The 20,321-nt window shown below is 38.7% G+C and overlaps 1 protein-coding gene across 1 annotated transcript in view; it reads right to left on the bottom strand.

The window, feature by feature from the left end:
* Positions 1 to 20,144, bottom strand: part of LOC126210203 (uncharacterized) — a 158,945-nt gene extending 138,801 nt beyond the window's left edge. Inside the window, exons 1-2 of the mRNA XM_049939381.1 lie at positions 19,966 to 20,144; positions 2,029 to 2,196 (exon numbers count right to left, since the gene is read on the bottom strand). The gene's annotated coding sequence lies outside the window, so the exon portion shown is untranslated. The remainder of the gene's footprint in view (positions 1 to 2,028; positions 2,197 to 19,965) is intronic.
* Between the last annotated feature and the right edge of the window lie 177 nt (positions 20,145 to 20,321).

Here is a 20,321-nt window from a genome sequence, read left to right on the forward strand (position 1 = left end):
TGCAAATATGTATTGATGCAAATAGAGGGCACTTCGAACATCTGTTGACGTGACACAGTTTCATTGGTCAAGTTGTGGGTGTATTTTCTTTGCTGGATGTAATGCACAACAATACAGTTTCTGTGGGTGACAGGGTACTAGTAAATGTGGTTAGCGAAGTGAATTCAAGTGTGTTATATCTAATTGTAGCTCTAGTTGTCACTTCGCTAGAATAACCATACATTTACAATTTGAAAAATGTAACTTTGCGTTGGACATGTTACTTTTTTAATTTTGTGGATTGTGCATACCTTCCCATTGTGTGAGCCCTTGACACAGATAGCGTGAGGTGCACACTTGCGTCTCAGGATGTGCACTAGCTGTGTGCTTCATTTATTTCAAGCATCAACTTCGTTTTGCAATTTCTTGGAATGTAACTGACGTATCGCAATGCAACCAATGTCATTATTTTTGTGATTTTTCATGTTATTGATTGCATATGAAATAATAGGGGGTGTCCATTTAAAAATACACAAGTTTGTGTTGAAAATAGTGTTTATTTATGTCTTAAAATTTTGCACAGTATTTGGTTTCCTAAGCCTCTGCTGTATGTTCATGCTGGTGGAAACCGTTTTTGAATATCACTGTTGTTCCAATGATATCTGAAGTGGCAGTGTTAGGTGAGACACCCTGTGTTGTCACATCAACTGCATCTCAATATGTGTGGTTGGGTAAGTAGCTTTTATGTAGCTACTGTTGGCCCATAGCTCTGTTGCCACATATCATATTTGGGATGGCTACTGCTATCACAAATTCTGCTGACTCTGAAATGATTTGTCTCCTAAAGGGAGGGGGGTGGGGGGGTTGTAAGGGGGGGGGGGGGGTAAGGTGGTAAGATGGAGAAAAAGAAACATGCAGATTCTTGTAACGAAATTTGTACATTTCATAGGCAGAATGAAAGACAGTGTTGTGAGACAATGGTGACACATAAGCCAGACAAAGTCAGGACTGGAGCAACTGAATTACATTCTCTGCCAGGGTTTCGACTACCTCTCGTTGTGCCCACAAATGAGAAATGTCCTTCCCACCATCCTTCCTACCCTCCCACCCCCCAAGGTGGTATTCCACCGCCCACCGGACTAACACAATACGCTCATCCATTCCTACACAACCCCTGCTACCAGCTCCTTGCCTCATGGCTCATATCCCTGTAATAGACCTAGATGCAAGACCTGTCCGATATATCCTCCCACCACCACCTACTCTAGTCCAGTCACAAACATCACATATCCCATCAAAGGTAGGGGTATTTGTGAAACCAGTCATCTGATCTACACAAACTGTGGCCAAAAAACAACTAGACCACACTGTTGCTGAGCATGCCGCTGTAATTATTGAAATTTTAAACAATATCCCTCATGTTTCATGAACAGTTCATGGACACATTCTTGGAGAACAAGAGAGGAAAACAATTATAAATAAAGGAGCTATGCATATAAAAAAGCCATAAAAATATCAAAGACTGAAAAGAAATTCCATGAGCAATAACTAAAGAAATGAACAAAAAAAGAACATTGCTTAACAACACACAAAAGAGGAAAACTAAACTAAATTGGACACACAATTTGGCATAATGATTTATGGAGGACATCTTAGAAAGAAAAATTGGAGGAAGAAGAACTACAGCCAGCCAATAGCATACATAAATACATAACTCTTACATTAGTTTTCAATTACGACACAAAATTTTATAGAAGATCCCTTCTTACGAAGGACCAATGCAACACACACTTCATTTACTCGCAATATACATATTTTAAGCTAGCTGTTAAAAACTGAACTATTTCATATTTTAACATCATTTGTCTTCTAATAGATAACTTCATTAAACCTTTTTAATATTTAACTAGACAAAACAGAGGAAACTGATTAACTTGCTTCTTCAGTATGAACATGCTTTACAATACTGTGAGCAAAGCAGGAAAAAACTAGCAATAAAAACTCTACTGAGAAAGACAATGTCTAGTTTCTGTGAGAGCAGCAACTCACTTTGTGTTTAAAGTGCGAGACAGGAAAAAAATCTTCAGAGCCAACCAGGTGTTCGCACACAGTTGGGGAGAATTATGAAATTACTTCCTCTTCTCCTCTATAGCTGTGCTTTATACCAAAAGCACCAGACTGAATGTTGGGTTCTTCCTTTATCTGAGACGTCGCCAACTGTAACAGTGCAAGACAAAACTGTTAATGCCTAAAAGCTGTTGTCTCCAGCATTCCAGCATTTCCTTTAGTCTATTCACGTAGGGTGATGCAAGTCACTCAAGTGTATTGTTCAACTAGCTTTCATAACTCAAATAAAACATATCTAATTGAGAATCTACAGTCACAAGATTGGCACTTTAGTCTCGGCAGGTGACTAAATTGGGTTCTTGCACCCAGCAAAGATACTTCAGAAGCAAAAATGTGAGAACTCACTCTATAGCACACTATCCACAGGGTCTACAAGTGTCTTGAACATGAGCCCAAATTCAACATTACCACACATAATTCATATGGTAAGTAATCAGGCCAACAATTCACTGGTTCATAGCAAACAGTTTCACATTTTAATCTCAAAAAGGCTCATATTACACAATTGCAAAAAAGAAAACAAAAGTTACCTGATACCACTAGAAGTAGTCAGTAACAGTAATCCACAAAATGACACACTCAACTAAAGTTCGTTGATGTTCAGTTAGATAACAAGTTAAAATTGAGTAAATACTAATCAAGAAGTTCAGTTAGAATGTTTTGTAGTAGTAGTAGTAGTAGTAGTAGTAGTAGTAGTAGTATTTCCTGGGTGTTTTGGTACAAGGGACTGATGGACTCCAGCGGTTCACTAGGGGGTAATAATGTGATTATGAGTTATTCGGTTTGGTACCCCAATTAGCTTTGTTTCTGTGAAAATAGAATGAGGTGACAAAAGTCCTAGGAAAGGGATATGCACATGTATGGATGGCGGTGGTATCGCAAACACAAGGTGTAAAAGGGCAGTGCATTGGTGGTGTTGTCATTTATACTCAGGTGATTCATATGAAAACGTGACTGACATTTATGGCCACAGACTTTGAACACAGAAAGATAGTTGCAGTTAAGCACATGGGACATTCTACTTCAGAAATCGTTAGGGATTTCAATGAAATGAAATGATCATGTTGCATTCTACCTCAGAAATCGTTAGGGATTTCAATGAAATGAAATGATCATGTTGCATTGTTGGTAAGGATACCCCATCCAGGGAAGTTCAGCTGCTGGGTTGCAAATAATTTCAGGTGATGCCACACTGGGCGACTTCCACGTCAACTAAATATTCTGAGAGCCACAGTGTCAAGACTGTGTTGGGAATACCGAATTTCAGGCATTACTTCTGATTGCTGATAACACAGTGGCAGACACCCTTCACTTAATGACCGAGAGCAGCAGTATTTACATGTAGAGTTGTCAGTGCTAACAGGCAAACAACACTGTGTGAGCTAACTGCATAAATCAACGTGGGACGCACGTCAAACGTATCCATTAGGACAGTGTGGCAAAATGTGGCATGGGCTATGACAGCAGACGACTGAACCAAGTGCCTTTGCTAACAGCAAGACATCGCCTACAGCGGTCCTCCTGGCCTTTAACCGTATTGGTTGGACCTTCAACAAATTGAAAACCGTGGCCTGGTCAGATGAGTCACAATTTCAGTTGGTAAGAGCTGATGGTAAGATTCAAGTGTGGTGGAGACCCCACGAAGCCATGAGCTCGAGTTGTCAACAAGGCACTGTGCGAGCTGGTGGAGACTCCGTAATGGTGTGGGCTATGTTTACATAGAATGAACTGCATCCTCTGGTCCAGCTGAACCAATCACAGACTGGAAATTGTTATGTTTGCCTACTCGGAGACCATTTACAGCCATTCGTGGACTTCCCAAACAACGACGGAATTTTTATGTACGACAACGCGCCATATCACTGGGCTACAATTGTTCACCACAGGTTGGAAGAACATTCTCGAGCAGATCATCTGACACAAATCCCATTGAACATTTATGGGACATAATCAAGATGTGAGTTTGTATGCAAAATCCTGCACCAGCAACACTTCCACAATTATGGATGGCTGTAGAGGCACAATATTTCTGAAAGGGTCTTCCAATGACTTGTTGGGTCCATACCACATCAAGTTCTTACACTACACTGGGCAAAAGGAGGTTCCACGAGACATTTGGAGGTATCCAATCACTTTTGTCACCTCAGAGTACCTTCACACCCATGAAAATGCCAGTAACGTGCATTAACCAAAACATGGACTGACCTGTATTCTTGTACACACCTGCATGAAGACACAAAAGCACTGTGATGTGGTTGCCATATATGCAGAAGTGCTGAGAATACCGTCATTACGCTACTCTTCCATTTTATTCAGTGAACCCATACTTGAGGTCCATATTGCCCAACCCTTCTTCAGTATACCTACCCATAATGCTGTGTATTACTGTTGATGTACAACTAACACTGCTGGAAAAACAAACCTGAGACATAACCAAGCAGTATGTAATGTAACCCTGAGGGCAAAGAGTTAAGTGGGTCTTACTGTTGTCAGCAATAAGTACTGAGTCTTTTGGCACTGTTGAGCAAATATTTTTGGTAATAAGGGCAAGAAATCAAATGACATGCAATTACTCTGTAATGAGTCACTGGATACCACAGACCTCTTATATCAAAATACCCAGAAAACGTACGTGGGCAACCCATGAAATATTCGGGTTCACCCTGTATTCACTCATTTACATACTCACAGGACTAGTTGGACAAGGATGGGAGAAGCAGTCTTGGCTTTATAGTAGGAACAATCACAGGTTTGGCTGAAATAATTGAAAGAAACCACAGTGAACCTAAATTAGGACAGTCAGACGGTGATGTGGTACCAGTTTGCTTAAAACAGCACAATCTCATTTGGGTTATCCCCAGCATATAATGCTGCTTTGTCTTTACTTTCCTGTAAATAATTTATTTCATAGTGTAAAAAGCTATTGGTACACTGTTAATTCATTTCTCAGTACCAACCACTGACCACACCTGCCAGCTGATACTCAGGCCATAACAATGTTATGTTTCAATTTTGTTTACTGCAACACCCTATTTGATTTCCTGTAAAACTGTGCTTATGGTTGATTTCGGGTCCTTGGTTAGAATGTTGCTGTCATCAGTATACATTGCTATTTTTGAACACAGGCAGAGGGGAAGAAGGAGAGGGAGAGGCGAGGGGGAGAAGGAAGGAAGGAAGGGAGGGAGGGGGGAAGGAGGGAGGGGGAAGGAGGGAGGGGGGAATGAGGGAGGGGGGAAGGAGGGAGGGGGGAAGGAGGGAGGGGGGGAGGGAGAGAACTAAGATATAGTATGTGACTGGAATATTATATCACTTATTTGTGACTAGTGTAATCTATCATTTACTTTGTGCCTAATTTGTTTAGAGATGCATATAAATTAATTTGATTTACATTTCAGAAATTTCTATTGATACAGTAGTAACACTCCAGCAGAGAGCAATGAGGTTAGCAAAGGGGATGACTGTGATCAACAGAGAAGGAAAATTTGACATTTGTCTACATCCACATGATTACTCTGAAGTGTTTGGCAGAAAGTACATTGGAGAACCACTTTCAGATCATCAGAATGGAATCCATACGATACTCTTGTGTGCTGCGATTGTTGACTATAGACAATCGAGAAAATAACAGTAAGCGATTGTATCATTTTATTACAGTAGATCTAGATTATTGACACTTTGGGCTAATGTCACCTGTTGCTATATGCACTGAAGATGACTATGTAATAGTTGAAATCTAGATCTGCTCTAATAAAACAACGTAATTCACAATGCATTTCTGTTCTTTTCTCCACTGTCTATTTTCAGACTATTTCTAGACCATACCACTCTCGAACAGCACATGGGAGAAATGAACAGCTAAATCTTTCTGTGCAAAGTCCAATTTATCATATTTTATTGTGATGACTGTTTCTTCCTAAATGGGTGGTAGTCAATGAAATATTTTCACATTCCAAGGTGGAAGATGGTGACAGAAATTTCAGGAAAATACCTCACTGCAGCAAAAAAGCATTCGTTTTATTTACTGCCAACCCAGTTCACTTATATCCATGACATTCTCTCCCGTGTTTTGCGATGGAATTTTTTTTCTGTCCTCTGTCAATGTTACCTGGTAAGGACCCATATCACATAGCAGTATTCAAGAAGAGGAAAGATAAGCAAACTGTGAGCAGTCTCTTTAGTGGATTTGTTGGGTCTTCAGCCTATAAAACACAGTCTTTGGTTCACCTTTCCAGTGCAATGGTTCCAATTTAATTTCTTTGTATTAGTCCCTGGGCACTTGGTAGAATTTACAACCTTTAAATTTGTCTTGTTTGTCATGTAACCAAATTTAATTTAATTTTTAAGTACTCCTGGGAGGACCTGACATTTTTTTATTGCTTTGGGTCAATTGCAACTTTTCACACCTTGCAAATATCTTGTCTAAATTGTTTTGCAATTCATTTTGAACTCCTGGTGACTTTCGGTCTCATTAGATGACATATCATCAATTTATGTGAATTGCAACTTTTCTGACAGGAAATCTTAAATCCTATTCACAGTTACAAATCTGATTAAAAGCTGCTGGTGAGGAAAGTAGAGAGAAAGAGAATGGCAGGCTAATGACAGCAAGTAGAACTATACAGCCTCGATAACATTGGTTTCTAACATTTACATTGGAATCTGGAGACAATAAATCTCCATCTACAGATGTCACAACCAAGATTCTCCAGGTCAGAAGATGAAGATGCCTCTCAGGTAACTGTGTTGATAATTTTATAAATCTAGAGTCATAGACCAGATCTGCTCATTATGGTTATATTTAAATATACATGCTGTTAATGCAAAATGTCACTGCTGATCACTCACTATTACTTAAGAGTTTCATGGTGGCTATGTTGTTACAATATGCTAAATGATAATTTGACATTAGGTAACAGAACATTGAAATAGGACTGTTTGGGGTAAACAAGAGAATTACATGAGTGCTGTGTGTGGCTACACTACAAAGAAGCTCATAAATATTTAATTTCTTTGCGCACGGGTCCACACACACAGTAAACAATTTTAAGGTTAAAACAATTTTCCCAATTATGGATGTTTAACACTGGTCGACACTAGGAAAAACTGTATAGCAGGCACTGAATTAGGCACACCTATGAAAGGAGAAGACCTTGACACACCCCCAGGCTACCCGCAGATAATGCCCCATGGGCAGCGTGCATAAGGCCATTGCCACTGACTGAGCTGTCTCAATCTCTCAAGCTCAGTACTCAGTTAACATTGCACCTCAATATGTCACACCGTGCTCTACGTCTTCACAGCGATAGTCATCGCCTTGCACCTCAGCTAGCTGTGAGGGAACTTTAGTCACTGTATATAGTTGTGATATGGACACGGACAAGATTCAAGAAGTAGTACATGTTACTTGATTGTTGTTAACCACAGAACTTCAGACTGGACATAATTGAAGTTAATACTCAATTGGTTTCTGTAATAAAGCTTATTTTAACCACATGTGCATTTTGTGTTGCAGTGAGAGGAAACTGGCCACCCACCTATCACACCATCCTCTCCTCATACAGCCAGGAACAACAAAACATTGGAAGAGGGCACAGCCACAACAAGCACAAATGCCATGCAAAAAATATTTTTTGGTAAGACTACTGAAATCATAGCCAATGGAATAACCTGGTGGTATTGATGGAGCTCTCATATTTGGAAGTTCCATTACATTCCCTTGTTATTCCAGTCACTATGAGGTGAAAATGGAACTCTAATTTTAGTAAGTAGCCATGTCAAAAACATATTTTTAACATCATTTAATGACACAGGAGCTATAAGTTAACACAACACATGGTACAAATAGATACAGAAGATGTGTAAAACACATCTTAGCAGACTAGCATTAGCTTATAAATCAAAAGGTAAATCTGTGACGAGAGTAGAAGAAACAGAAACAGCCACTTGTTTAACACTTAACTTGGTGGGCATGGGAGACTCCATGTTTAGTGGTCTACCCGTCCTCACTTGACCATCTACAATTTAGTTCAAATTCAGTGTGCAGGTTTGCTAAATGACCAAAGGAAAATTTCCAAATTTCTAGCTCCCAAGTTTTTAACACTTTGTCAACAAGGGCCTCTTAAGTGAAGCATTCACAAATATGGTGACATTTCAAAAATTTTAGCCATTTCTGAAATGCCATAATTCAGCAGACAATTTTCGTTAAGCTAAAAAACTGAACAATACAAGTGAACAATATGGACTGTGCACATTCAGTAAGTTTTAAGTCATTTGGTTCACTATTTTGCTCCAAATGCCACTCAAAGTGTATGGTAACAAATTTTCTCCCAGGTTGAACTAGCTTGATCTCTTTATATACAAGATTTAGAAACCTGTTCCTTTGTGACCTTCTTGCCCAGTAGTTTAATTATAAATCTACTAAATTTTATCACTTCTGAGTTAATACTCTTTGGAGATAGACGTGAAGCTGCTGGAAAACAAATTTTCTGCCAAAGTAAGCTATTTTTGAGTCCTAGTTTCTTAAAATGTGTGACTGATCCATACTTGTTTTACCTATTGCTTGAAAGAACACCTTTTTCGTTATAAAATATCAAATTGTAATTATTTTTCCCCTTGAAGGTCTGCAGTTATATAGTAAATTTGTCATGAAAATCAGTACTTTGGAGCACCATAAAAACCTAGGGTTTTTTGAAGTTATCATCAGGCACAATATAACTAAAACCTGCAATGGTAAATGGTGGTTTTTGCCACTACAATTTAGCATCATTATTGCCAAGGGTTCACATCTGATAGCCAGGTAAGTCCAGGCAGGACCGAGGGACTTCTTTCAGTTTCACAAGCCTGTTAGTGAGTTGCTTAATAAAGGTTCCCAAGCCTTGTGTGTCTTTCTTAAATTCGTTCCCAAGACCTTGTGGAATTTAGCAGAGTTTCCCAAGCCGCATGTTTGGGTATCTCTGTGACTTTTAAGCTGACATTCATGAAAAGGCAGCATTAATGTTACACAGTGATTTAAAGTTCTCCATCAATTTTATTAATGGCTGGTTGTGGGAAACTGCTGTTTATCCATTGTTGTTGTAGAGGGCAACTGCAGATTTATGATAATATTATCATGTAAGACACCGGTGAATGAAAATACGCAAACTATCTTAAGGTTAATCCCATCAAAAGTGAAACCAAAATAGAAAATGTGAAATGCTATAGATTTTTGTCTTGATGTACATAAACCCATTTCTGAAACTGTACAATATCTTACACCATAATGATGAATAGATCATATTTCTGCCGAAAGGAACTAATGGACATTCACTCAAAGTGGGGAAAAATTCATGACTTTTGATACATTATATTTTGATAGTGCTGTATTTCTTTGCTACTCAGTTGTTTCCAACGAATCATTCAGACATCTCAAAACAAATTCAAATAAATATAATAGAGGGAAACATTCCACGTGGGAAAAATATATGTAAAAACAAAGATTATGTGACTTACCAAATGAAAATGCTGGCAGGTCGATAGACACACAAACAAACACAAACATACACACAAAATTCTAGCTTTCGCAACCAACGGTTGCCTCGTCAGGAAAGAGGGAAGGAGAGGGAAAGACGAAAGGATGTGGGTTTTAAGGGAGAGGGTAAGGAGTCATTCCAATCCCGGGAGCGGAAAGACTTACCTTAGGGGGAAAAAAGGACGCGTATACACTCGCACACACACACACACACACACACACACACATATCCATCCACACATATACAGACACAAGCAGACATATTCAAAGACAAAGAGTTTGGGCAGAGATGTCAGTCGAGGCGGAAGTGCAGAGGCAAAGATGTTGTTGAATGACAGGTGAGGTATGAGTGGCGGCAACTTGAATTAGCGGAGATTCTTCCCGTTACCCACCAGGCCTCAATCTCCGCTAATTTCAAGTTGCCGCCACTCATACCTCACCTGTCATTCAACAACATCTTTGCCTCTGCACGTCCGCCTCGACTGACATCTCTGCCCAAACTCTTTGTCTTTGAATATGTGTGTGTGTGTGTGTGTGTGTGTGTGTGTATGCGTCCTTTTGTCCGCCTAAGGTAAGTCTTTCCGCTCCCGGGATTGGAATGACTCCTTACCCTCTCCCTTAAAACCCACATCCTTTCGTCTTTCCCTCTCCTTCCCTCTTTCCTGACGAGGCAACCGTTGGTTGTGAAAGCTAGAATTTTGTGTGTATGTTTGTGTTTGTTTGTGTGTCTATCGACCTGCCAGCGCTTTCGTTTGGTAAGTCACATCATCTTTGTTTTTACACAAATTCAAATAAAATTTGAAATGCTTTTAACATTACAAAAGAATAAAATAGGGAATTTATTAAATGTTACATCTGCACAAATTTTGCTACACATCCATAATTTCAAACAAAAATTATTTTGCTCTTTTCATTAGCTATGACAAAAAATAAAAACAAAAAATTACAACGTATCACAGTGCCAGAAACTCTATTACAGATGTAATGCTCTAATTACACAAGGAATTCCAAAATGTGTCTCAAAAAATGTTTGACACACTGCAGAAATGTGAAAACTTAAAGAAGTATGCAGAATTCCTCAACTGACTGTCTCCTCACAAGAACTCATTAGCTGGTATCAATGGAATAATGACTGAGACAGAAAGAGTAGTTAAAGTCGCAGACAGTTACCAGTCTAGTTTCATCTGCTACTGAATCTGATTATCTGCAATGTGATAAGCTAGCTATTCATGTTTTTAGTCAGAAAATACTTTAGAAACAAAAAAATAAAATTCCTACACCAATTCTGATACCATACAGAACCACTGTGAACAGCAACAGTATATTAAGGAAGGACAGTAGTACGGCAATGAGTCGCAATCCCATTAGTTTTTCATTGTTCTCACATATCCACATTTCATCTATAAATAACTATCTTCAGTGCATCTGACTGAGTTGTAATCTATCAAGTTCCCATCAGTATATGTCATCAATAAAGTTGTGTTGTGACATGTACCAATAGGAGTTTGTTGGATTATAATTAAATCACATTCACAGAAGATGGATATTTATAGCTGAAACCTAGATATGCAAGAACAATAAAAAACTGATGGGGCTGCGACTGACTGTGGTATTCCTGTCCTTCCTTATAATAAAATTCCTAATTGTAAAGTGATGGAAATACTCTCTGATGGAGTTTCTCAACATTTTAAATACTGTAGCCAACATAACTTTCAGGAAAGAAGACTGTTGTCTTGCTTTACATTGGCATTTCTTTTGCAATCACAAGGAAAAGGAACTATTGATGGTGTTGGGAGGAATTCTGAAGTATCATGTGTTGCAGTCTGGAAAAGCTAGACAAGCTCTCATTACTGACTGCACACCTTTTGTACAAGTGCAAAATCAATAACTGATAAATTTAATATAACAGCAGTCCCAGCAGAGAAGGTAACGAGCCATACTGACAAGTTACAGCAGTGTTGGAGTGATATCAGACCTCTTCCAAACACTCAGCAGTTCCGCAGTTTTTATGCCATTGGGAAATATACGGTTAAAATAGGTTTCCTGTCTGAGGCGCACTCTAACTTATTGCAGCGTACAGTGTACAAAAAGAAGAACAGTACATTCTTTCACAACCTGTTGCAATGCTGAAAACTTTTCGCAGGCTTTTGGACAGAGGGCTGTTGTTATCACTGAATCTGAACTAGCACATCTGTACAAGTTGTCAGAGAAGAATGTCAAATAAGAACATTTTAGTTAAATGCCTTCTGAGAGTAGGAAATCAATATGTATTGCCAGAAAACGAGGCTACCAGTGAAGTTGATATTTACCAAGTAGTGTGTACTTTACAAGAGCTGATCACAGAGTCTCAAGAAACGTTAGCTTTTGTTCAAATTAAATTAAATCTTTTAAACTAAATATATTCTCTTATCTGACGTGTTGCACCTGTAAAACTAAAATATTAAATACATAACATTTGTCTTATTTTAGACCACTTAGAGCACATTTATTTAAAGTCTGACATATTTTTGTAAACACTGTCCCTAGTATTTATACAAATACCACAAGTTTCTATGTGTACTGGAGACATCACAGGTTTTACAAGAATTTCAAATACATGAATATTATCTTTGATTTTCTGAGTTATGTCTGTAACACTACATTTTTATCCAGGTCGTCCAAAGCGTCCTATCCCACCCGTCAGCTTTGACCCGTGACGTAAGGCTGTTGTGGTGTGTGACGTCACAACAGCGCGGAATTTAGTTTGTGAGAATGGCGTGTTTGTAGGTGTCGTTTTGATGCGATCGGTGGTGCTCTCTGGTTGTGTGATAGGTGATATTTTTGGTTTAGTTTGCGAGTGTGGCATCGTGTGTGAATTTTGGTAAATTGCTTTTTTTACGTCTTTGGTAGGTATGGATATGACTGACAGGGTCAACAGTTTTCGGTTGTCAGCTATGATGGGGGACAGTGCATTGTCTCTAATAAAATTTCTTCAACTATTTGGATTTTTGGATGAAGTCGTGAAGTGTTCAGTATGTCGTGAAGAAATGAGGCTTACTTAAAGTTCTGGCGTCTCGGACCAGGGACGGCTGTATGTGGAGATGTCGTAAGGATAACAGGTCCAGGGAAGTGTTCGATCCCAATGTGTGGCTGTGAATGTTGGTATTGGTATCGCGAGATGTTTTTGAGCTATATAGGTCAAGGGAAGTGTTAGGTCCTAATTTATGGGATCGGGAGCTGCTGTTGAGCTATATAGGTCAAGGGAAGTGTCTGATTCCAGATGATTTTTTTTTTTTTTTTTTTTTTTTTTTGTTTAGTGGTATTTGGGGAGTTTTGTGATGTCAGTTTTTTTCATCATTTTGCAAGGTTTTGTATGGGCGTGGGTGTCTAAATTTGTTTATATTTGGTTTGTCCCCACCCAAAACCCCCTATTTCCCGTGCTTGTCCCATTAGTGTCATTAGGCTTTTTGTGGAGCATGTGTGTGTTTGTTTTTCGATGTATTTTCGTCCTCATAATGTGTATGTAACGACTTTATATGTGTCATATTGGAATCGTGGTTTATGGTCGTTTCTGCCACATTTGTGACGTCATGGGTCAAAGCAGACGGGTGGGATCGGACACTTCAGTATTTCCTTTTATCCTAATAGTGGGCAATGAGCACAGACTGCTTCAATAAAACTGAACATTGTTCATATTAATGTTTATCCATAAAAAATAACTTTTGACAATTATTATTATGGCAAAGGAAGCTGAACCTAAACATTTTAGCAGACTTATCACATGATTTTTCTGGTTTAAGTTTTCATCAACCTAAGAAATCAGAACTTTCTACACTATTTATTGTTGCTTGATGGTATACTACATTAATAAGGGATGGGAGGGGGGGGGGCATTTATGACAGCTGTGGTTTTTTCAACCCTCCCAAAGTTTAAAGTTAGCCCACAGCTGGACCTCCTTTTATAACTGTACAACAGACGTTGAGTTACTGACGCCATGAGACACAAGGAGTAAGATGAATGAGGAGCCATTTTGTAGTACAAATTCCATTTCAAGTGGATAGCGAAATTGTGATCTGAATAAATGTCTCCAGTTTTCGGAGAAAATATCCCTGACACTCAATACTCACATAGTTCAGAAAGTTTATAAGAGACTATGCCAATGACAGTCCCATACATTATATGTTTAGGGGAGCAAAGTCGCTACCAGCACTCACTGCAAGGGGTGAAACGAACACAAGATGAGGAGAGAAAGTGGTGTGGGTACTGCAGCTGGTTGTAGGTAGGCAATGACACAGTACTTGACAGGCAATATGGTCACTACAATGAGCAGAAGCAGCTGCATCAAATTCTGACAAAATCTGTAGTCTACTATTCCAGAAATAGAAATTGTTAACATAAAATAATCATTATGTCAACTAAATTAGATTTTGGTATTTTGTTATTGTTGATGATAATGATGATGATCTAGTCATCAGTCTGAAGAATGGCTTCATGCAGCTCTCCATGTAACATGCAAGCCTATTCCTCTTTGCATAACTGCTGAAACCCTCAGCCATTTGAGCATGCATACTTGGTCTCCTCCTGGCAACCGGACAATTCCTTGATGCCTCGGAATGTGCGTATCGACCAAACACTTATATTAGTCAAGCTGTACAAGTTTTCTTCTCCCCAATTTGATTCAGTACCTTTTCATTAGTAATTCACCCTACCCATCTTATCTTCAACATTCTTTTGTAGCACCACTTTTGAGAAGTTTCTATCGCTTCTTACTAGAATTATTTGTCATCACTGTTCCACTTTGTCAGGCAGCTACACTTTGTGCAAAACTTTTCAGAAAAACAATTCCTAGCATTTAAATTTATTTCTGGATAAAAAATCTCTCTTTCTCTGAAATGTTTTTCTTGTTACTATCAGTCATCATCAGCTGTTTTGCAACCAAATAGTAAAACTCACTGATTACATTCAGTATCTCACTTCCTAATTTAATTCCCAAAATACTGCCTGATTTACCTGGACTACATTCTATTGCCCTTCTTTTACTTTTGTTGATGTAATTACCTTACAATCTCCAGAAAAGTACCTAAAGTAAAGACTTCCAATTTGTATTTAATGTTAAAAAATTTATCTCTTCTAGTCACATGGCACATATCACTCATATAGGGATCGTGAGGATGAGAGTGGAATAATTACAGCACACGCAGACGCATTCAAACAATCATTCTTCTCACACTACATGGTGAATGGAATGAGAAGAAACCCTAATACCTGGTACAAAGGAACGTACCCTTTGCCATGCACTTCACAGTGGTTTGCAGAGTATTGATGTACATGTAGATGATAGGTACCCAAAATCACAAACCAAAAAGTGTAAAGCATTTTTAATTGGTGTTCGCTGAATGTCTTCTAAATAATGACATATTCTATTCCCTAAATGTTGCCAAGTTTCTCGTTATAGCATCACATTACTTGGTTTCACCAACTCACAACCAAACCAACCACCATTCATCCCAACATAGACCTCTCCTGTATTACAAGTCTGCCCTTCACAATTTTAATTCTAAGAAATAGTAAAATAAATGTAGAAGCGGTGGTGACATGAATTTAAGAAAATCACAAATAACCCATGAAGCACATTGAATGACTTCAATTTTGATGGCCAAAATACATTACCATTTTATTCGCTTCTCACTTGTTACCTAAAACTATCCTTTCACTAGCCTATGACTTATCTTATCAGATAGGTTAACACTTTAACTGCTCTGGACGTGTTAAATGTGTGTGCCTTTGTACCTGTCCCTGTGTCATATACACACGTTCAGAGCACACAGGGACAGGTACAAAGGTGCACGCGTTAACACATTCAGAGCAATTAAAGGGTTAAGGAAGGACAAATTTATATTTACAACACTCACAGATTTACAGAAAACTTTTGATAATACTGAATGGAATACATTATTTGAAATTCTGAAGGCAGCTTCAATAAGATACTGGAAGCAAAAAGCTATTTACAACTTCTCCAGAAACCAGACTGCAGCTATAAGAATCAAAGGACATGAAATGGAAACAGTAGTTGAGAAGGGAGTGAGGCAGGGCTGTACCCTATCCCCAACATTACTCAATATGTTCACTAGACAAGTAGTGTAGGAAACTAAGGAGAAATTTGTTGAGAGAAAGATGCAGGGTGAAGAAATAAGACTCTTGTTTCCTAATGACATTGTAATTGTCACAGAAAAGGACTTGGAAGAGCAGTTTAACAGAATTAGTATTGTCCTGAAAAGTGGTTATAAGATGAATATCAACAACAGTGAAACAAGGTTAATGGAATGTCATCAGTTAAATCAGGTGGTCCTGGGGGAATCAGATTATGAAATGAGACACCAGAGATATAGACAAGTTTTGCTGTTTGTGCAGCAAAATTGCTGATGATGACCGAAGTAGAGAGGAGATAAAATGCAACTGGCAATAAAAGTATTTCTGAAAGAGAGATATTTTTATAACATCAAATATAAATTTAAATATTAGTAAGTCTTTTCCGAAGTTATCTGTATTGAGCATAACCTTGTACAGAAGTCAGACAGTTGTGTATGATAAATGGTTCCTACAAGAAGAGAACAGAACCTTCTGAACTGTCGCACTACAGGAGAATACTGATGAGCAGATAGATAGATTGGACAGCTAATGAGGAAGAATAGAATCAAACTGAGCAGAAAAGAAATTTCTGGTGTGTGTGTGTGTTTTTTTTTTTTGTGTGTGTATGTGTGTGTGGGGGGGGGGGGGGGGTAATAGTAAAGTGGTGAAAAGGGCTGACTGCAGTGAGTAGGTTCAAACAGTTTTAGATTGTGGTAGTTATGCAGTGATGAAGAGGCTTGCACGGGATATAGGATAGACTAGCATGGACTGCTGCACTGAACCAATCTTCACACTGAAGACCAAATCATCATCATCCCACTGGATATGTGAAATTGATGTGTTGCCAACCAATGGGTTATGGTGGCATTACAGAAGTGTCTGATTCAATCTGTCTGCTTTGACTCATAATGTCATCAATATGGCAGAAACGGCTACTTCCAGCATATACAAAATGACAACAATGATGTTGTGGTGTCACTGTCAGACACCACACTTGCTAGGTGGTAGCTTAAATCGGCCGCGGTCCATTAGTACATGTCGGACCCGCGTGTCGCCACTGTGTGATCGCAGACCGAGCGCCACCACACGGCAGGTCTCGAGAGACGTACGAGAACTCGCCCCAGTTGTACGACGACGTTGCTAGCGACTATACTGACGAAGCCTTTGCTCTCATTTTGCCGAGAGACAGTTAGAATAGCCTTCAGCTAAGTTAATGGCTACGACTTAGCAAGGCGCCAATTGTCACAGTGCATGTATCTTACGAGTCTCACTTGTATCGCCACAATCTCCAGATGTCTCATCAAGAACGATGTATATAAGGATGTATTAAAAGTTAAGTATATTCCAAAGATACGTATTTTCTTTATCACATTCATTAAGTCTCCTGTTTCAGACCTCACTCCATCCTTCGTGAGTTAGCGCGTGCATCTTGGCCGCCTCTTTCAATTAGTGTGCGTAGTGTTGGCAAGTCTGCCGACACTACAGATGTCACTATATACACATGCCAATAAAAGCAAACAAGAATAAAAATGACACAATAACATCTCATCCCCACAAGTAAAATAAAACTAATGGGACAATCATGGAAAATTGGGGGTTTTGGGTGGGAATAAAAATTTTATATATCCACATGGTCCTAAAAATAAATAAATAAATAAAAATTAACTGGCAGCATTCCACTACACCAACAAAATCACAGGAATCGGACATTTCCCTTGACCTATTTAGCTCAACCACAGCTTCCGATGTCAAAAAACAAACACCTACAACACCAAAAAAATGGAATCGGACATTTCCCTTTCGGGATCAATAGCTGTGGTTGAGCTATATACTATCAATACCAAAAAACCAACACCTGCGACTCCAAAAATTGGAATCAAAACCTCTACAACTCAAAACCCAAATACCCCACATTCACTACATCAATTAAAACACAACTGCACACAGAACATCGCAATTACTATACAATGAAACCAAAACAAAAATTGCATGCCTACAATGCCACACTACAAATGTGACACGTAACATATTCAACAATAAGACTGAACATCTGCAGAAACTGTATGACAGACATCATATCATCACCAATCTCAGAACGTTATGATACACTCGTGAACTTCATTGTCACATCCATAACTAACAAAAAGGCATTAAAAAAATTGACTTCCTTCCACACACAAAACATGAAAGTAATCAGACTTAGCAAAAATGCCAAAAACACTCACAAAAACCATATTTACATGACAACCAAAACTCAAATGAACCCAATAACACATGTTAAACTCAGCACGTCCACATCCAAAACAAGAGGGCACCATCAAATACAACAACATGACATCTACAAACACAACCAACTCAATAACTCTGCGCCGTAATGACATCACACACCACACCACTACATTGTGGGTCGAAGCAGAAGGGTGGAATTGAACACTTCTATTGACCTGTTAAGGCTAGCAGCATTCTGATCTAGAAATAAGCCCACAAAGTTGCAGAGGGATAATGTCGCAGTGTCACGCTTGTTCCTGACTCATGTCACCCTCTCAATCAGCAACTGAAACGGTTGTTACTTGGAAAAGAAAAGCAAGAAGACAGGTGGATGTAATATCAACAGAGGATTTCTTGGGCTTGTATGTATTACAAGCTCACATCATTCTGCAGCAAAAGTTTGCTTTTAGCAAGTAGCACAACACTTCCTGTCAAGGAGTCAGTGCTCTCTTGCTATGTGAATAGCACGGCACAACTGCTGAAACCAGGTTTGATTACCACTGTTTTTCAATCCAACGGCAAAAGAAAGGATGTGTGTCTAAGGATATGGTCTGAAAATCTAGGATGAGAATGACAATGACTGGAAACAGTAACAGTAACACAGAGACTTAGGAAATCAGCTCATGTAACACAACAGTGCTCCCATACCTCAGTATAATATCCGCGTGGGACATTTACCTGTAGTAGGGTTCAAAGTTCTAGAATTTTCTCTTTATAACTTCAACCCATATGGCTTCCCCTTGTTCCTGTAAAAGGAGTCTACCTAAGGATGGCAGTCAGAAGAACAATGAGGGATGACCGTTGCCACCAGTAAGAAAAGATTTAGAAAATGAAATGACAATGTTCTGACTTTTTAACAAATTAGTACCTGCTACCAGTCAATTTACTATTTCAAAGCTCCTGTTGATCATGTTTGTTTCTACAGCCTGTGAAGTACCAAAGCTGTTACCAATCAGTGAATATTAGTGGGTGATTTGTCATAATTCTGAGTACATCAGTACAGTTATGGTTAGAAAAATAGCAATAAGTACGTTCTGCCAGGTGAAGAGACACACTATAATGAAAATTATTTTCAAGTAGGAAAACAAACGGCTCTGCATTCCAGAATTTCCTTTGTTGAACCAAACCTGGTTTAGCATCACAGTACACGAGAATCTGATGTCAGTACAAAATCCGATGAATGAACGAATAGTAATTCACTGTAAAGCTCACACACATCTATTCAAAAATAAATCTAAATACTGTACATGTCAACGCTTTTATGTTTGGTTTACCACACTGTCCTACAGTTTACCAGACAGTCCTTTGCTACAACAATTGCACAGATGAAAAACAATGGAAGACTGTAGATATTCTCATAAATAACTCTTGGCCTTTACTGTTAACAGGGTAAGAGAGGACGGGGGGAGGCGCAGAATGACAGCTTTCTCCATTTATATCACAGAAACGTATCGACATTTTTTACTCCTAAAGTAAACATATCTCACTTTCTTTCGAATAATTACACAGACAGAAATGTGTGTAAAAGTTGCGTGGTGGACGACGCTTGATTTTTCCGTAGTTTATGTATGATATATATAAATTATGTGCACCAAAACGCTTCTCAGTGGTTTGTCAATTACCTATCATACTAGCCTATTTCTGAATTTACCTAGCAGTTATATTTTTTATGTCGAAAATTGTGTTAAATATGGCAGAGTGCGTTACATAGGACGCGAACACAAACATCCAGCTACGCTACAGACCAATGTATTATGATAACCTGTATTTGACATTTACAGTTGTTGGCTTCGCCAGCTCTTAGCCAAATTATCACCTCAGAACATAACACAGACCTCGGGCTACACTTCAAATCAATCTGTCACCTGTATCACGGGTTGTGAGTGGCTCCATATCACAGTCTAGTCGAAATGTGGCTTCGAAAATTCATTTCTGCTAACAGTTGTTCTACAGTTGCTAGCAATAATATTACTTACGCCTTCGTTGTATGTTACTTCCGAGAAACTTGTTACGTCAAAATTCTCTTCCATTTTCTTTTCTTCAAGGAAATGAAACGAGATGCTGTGCAAAAGTACACAAATAACGAACACAAATACATCAAATTTGTCATAAACCACAAACTTCACGGTTGTCACAACATGTTAACCCAAATTACCCAGACGTAAACACAACACTGAATGTAATACAATCGAAATCGTAACGTTTTCGATATATGATAATGATATCGATATAGACATCACCTATAACTTCAATAGCTATCGTTCACCAGCGATACACAAATGACTGCCTATAACTTTTCTAATTGGTTCATATTTGAAGCAGATATCCATCA

This window comes from Schistocerca nitens, chromosome 10 (genome assembly GCF_023898315.1).
Source record: "Schistocerca nitens isolate TAMUIC-IGC-003100 chromosome 10, iqSchNite1.1, whole genome shotgun sequence".
NCBI lineage: Eukaryota > Metazoa > Arthropoda > Insecta > Orthoptera > Acrididae > Schistocerca > Schistocerca nitens.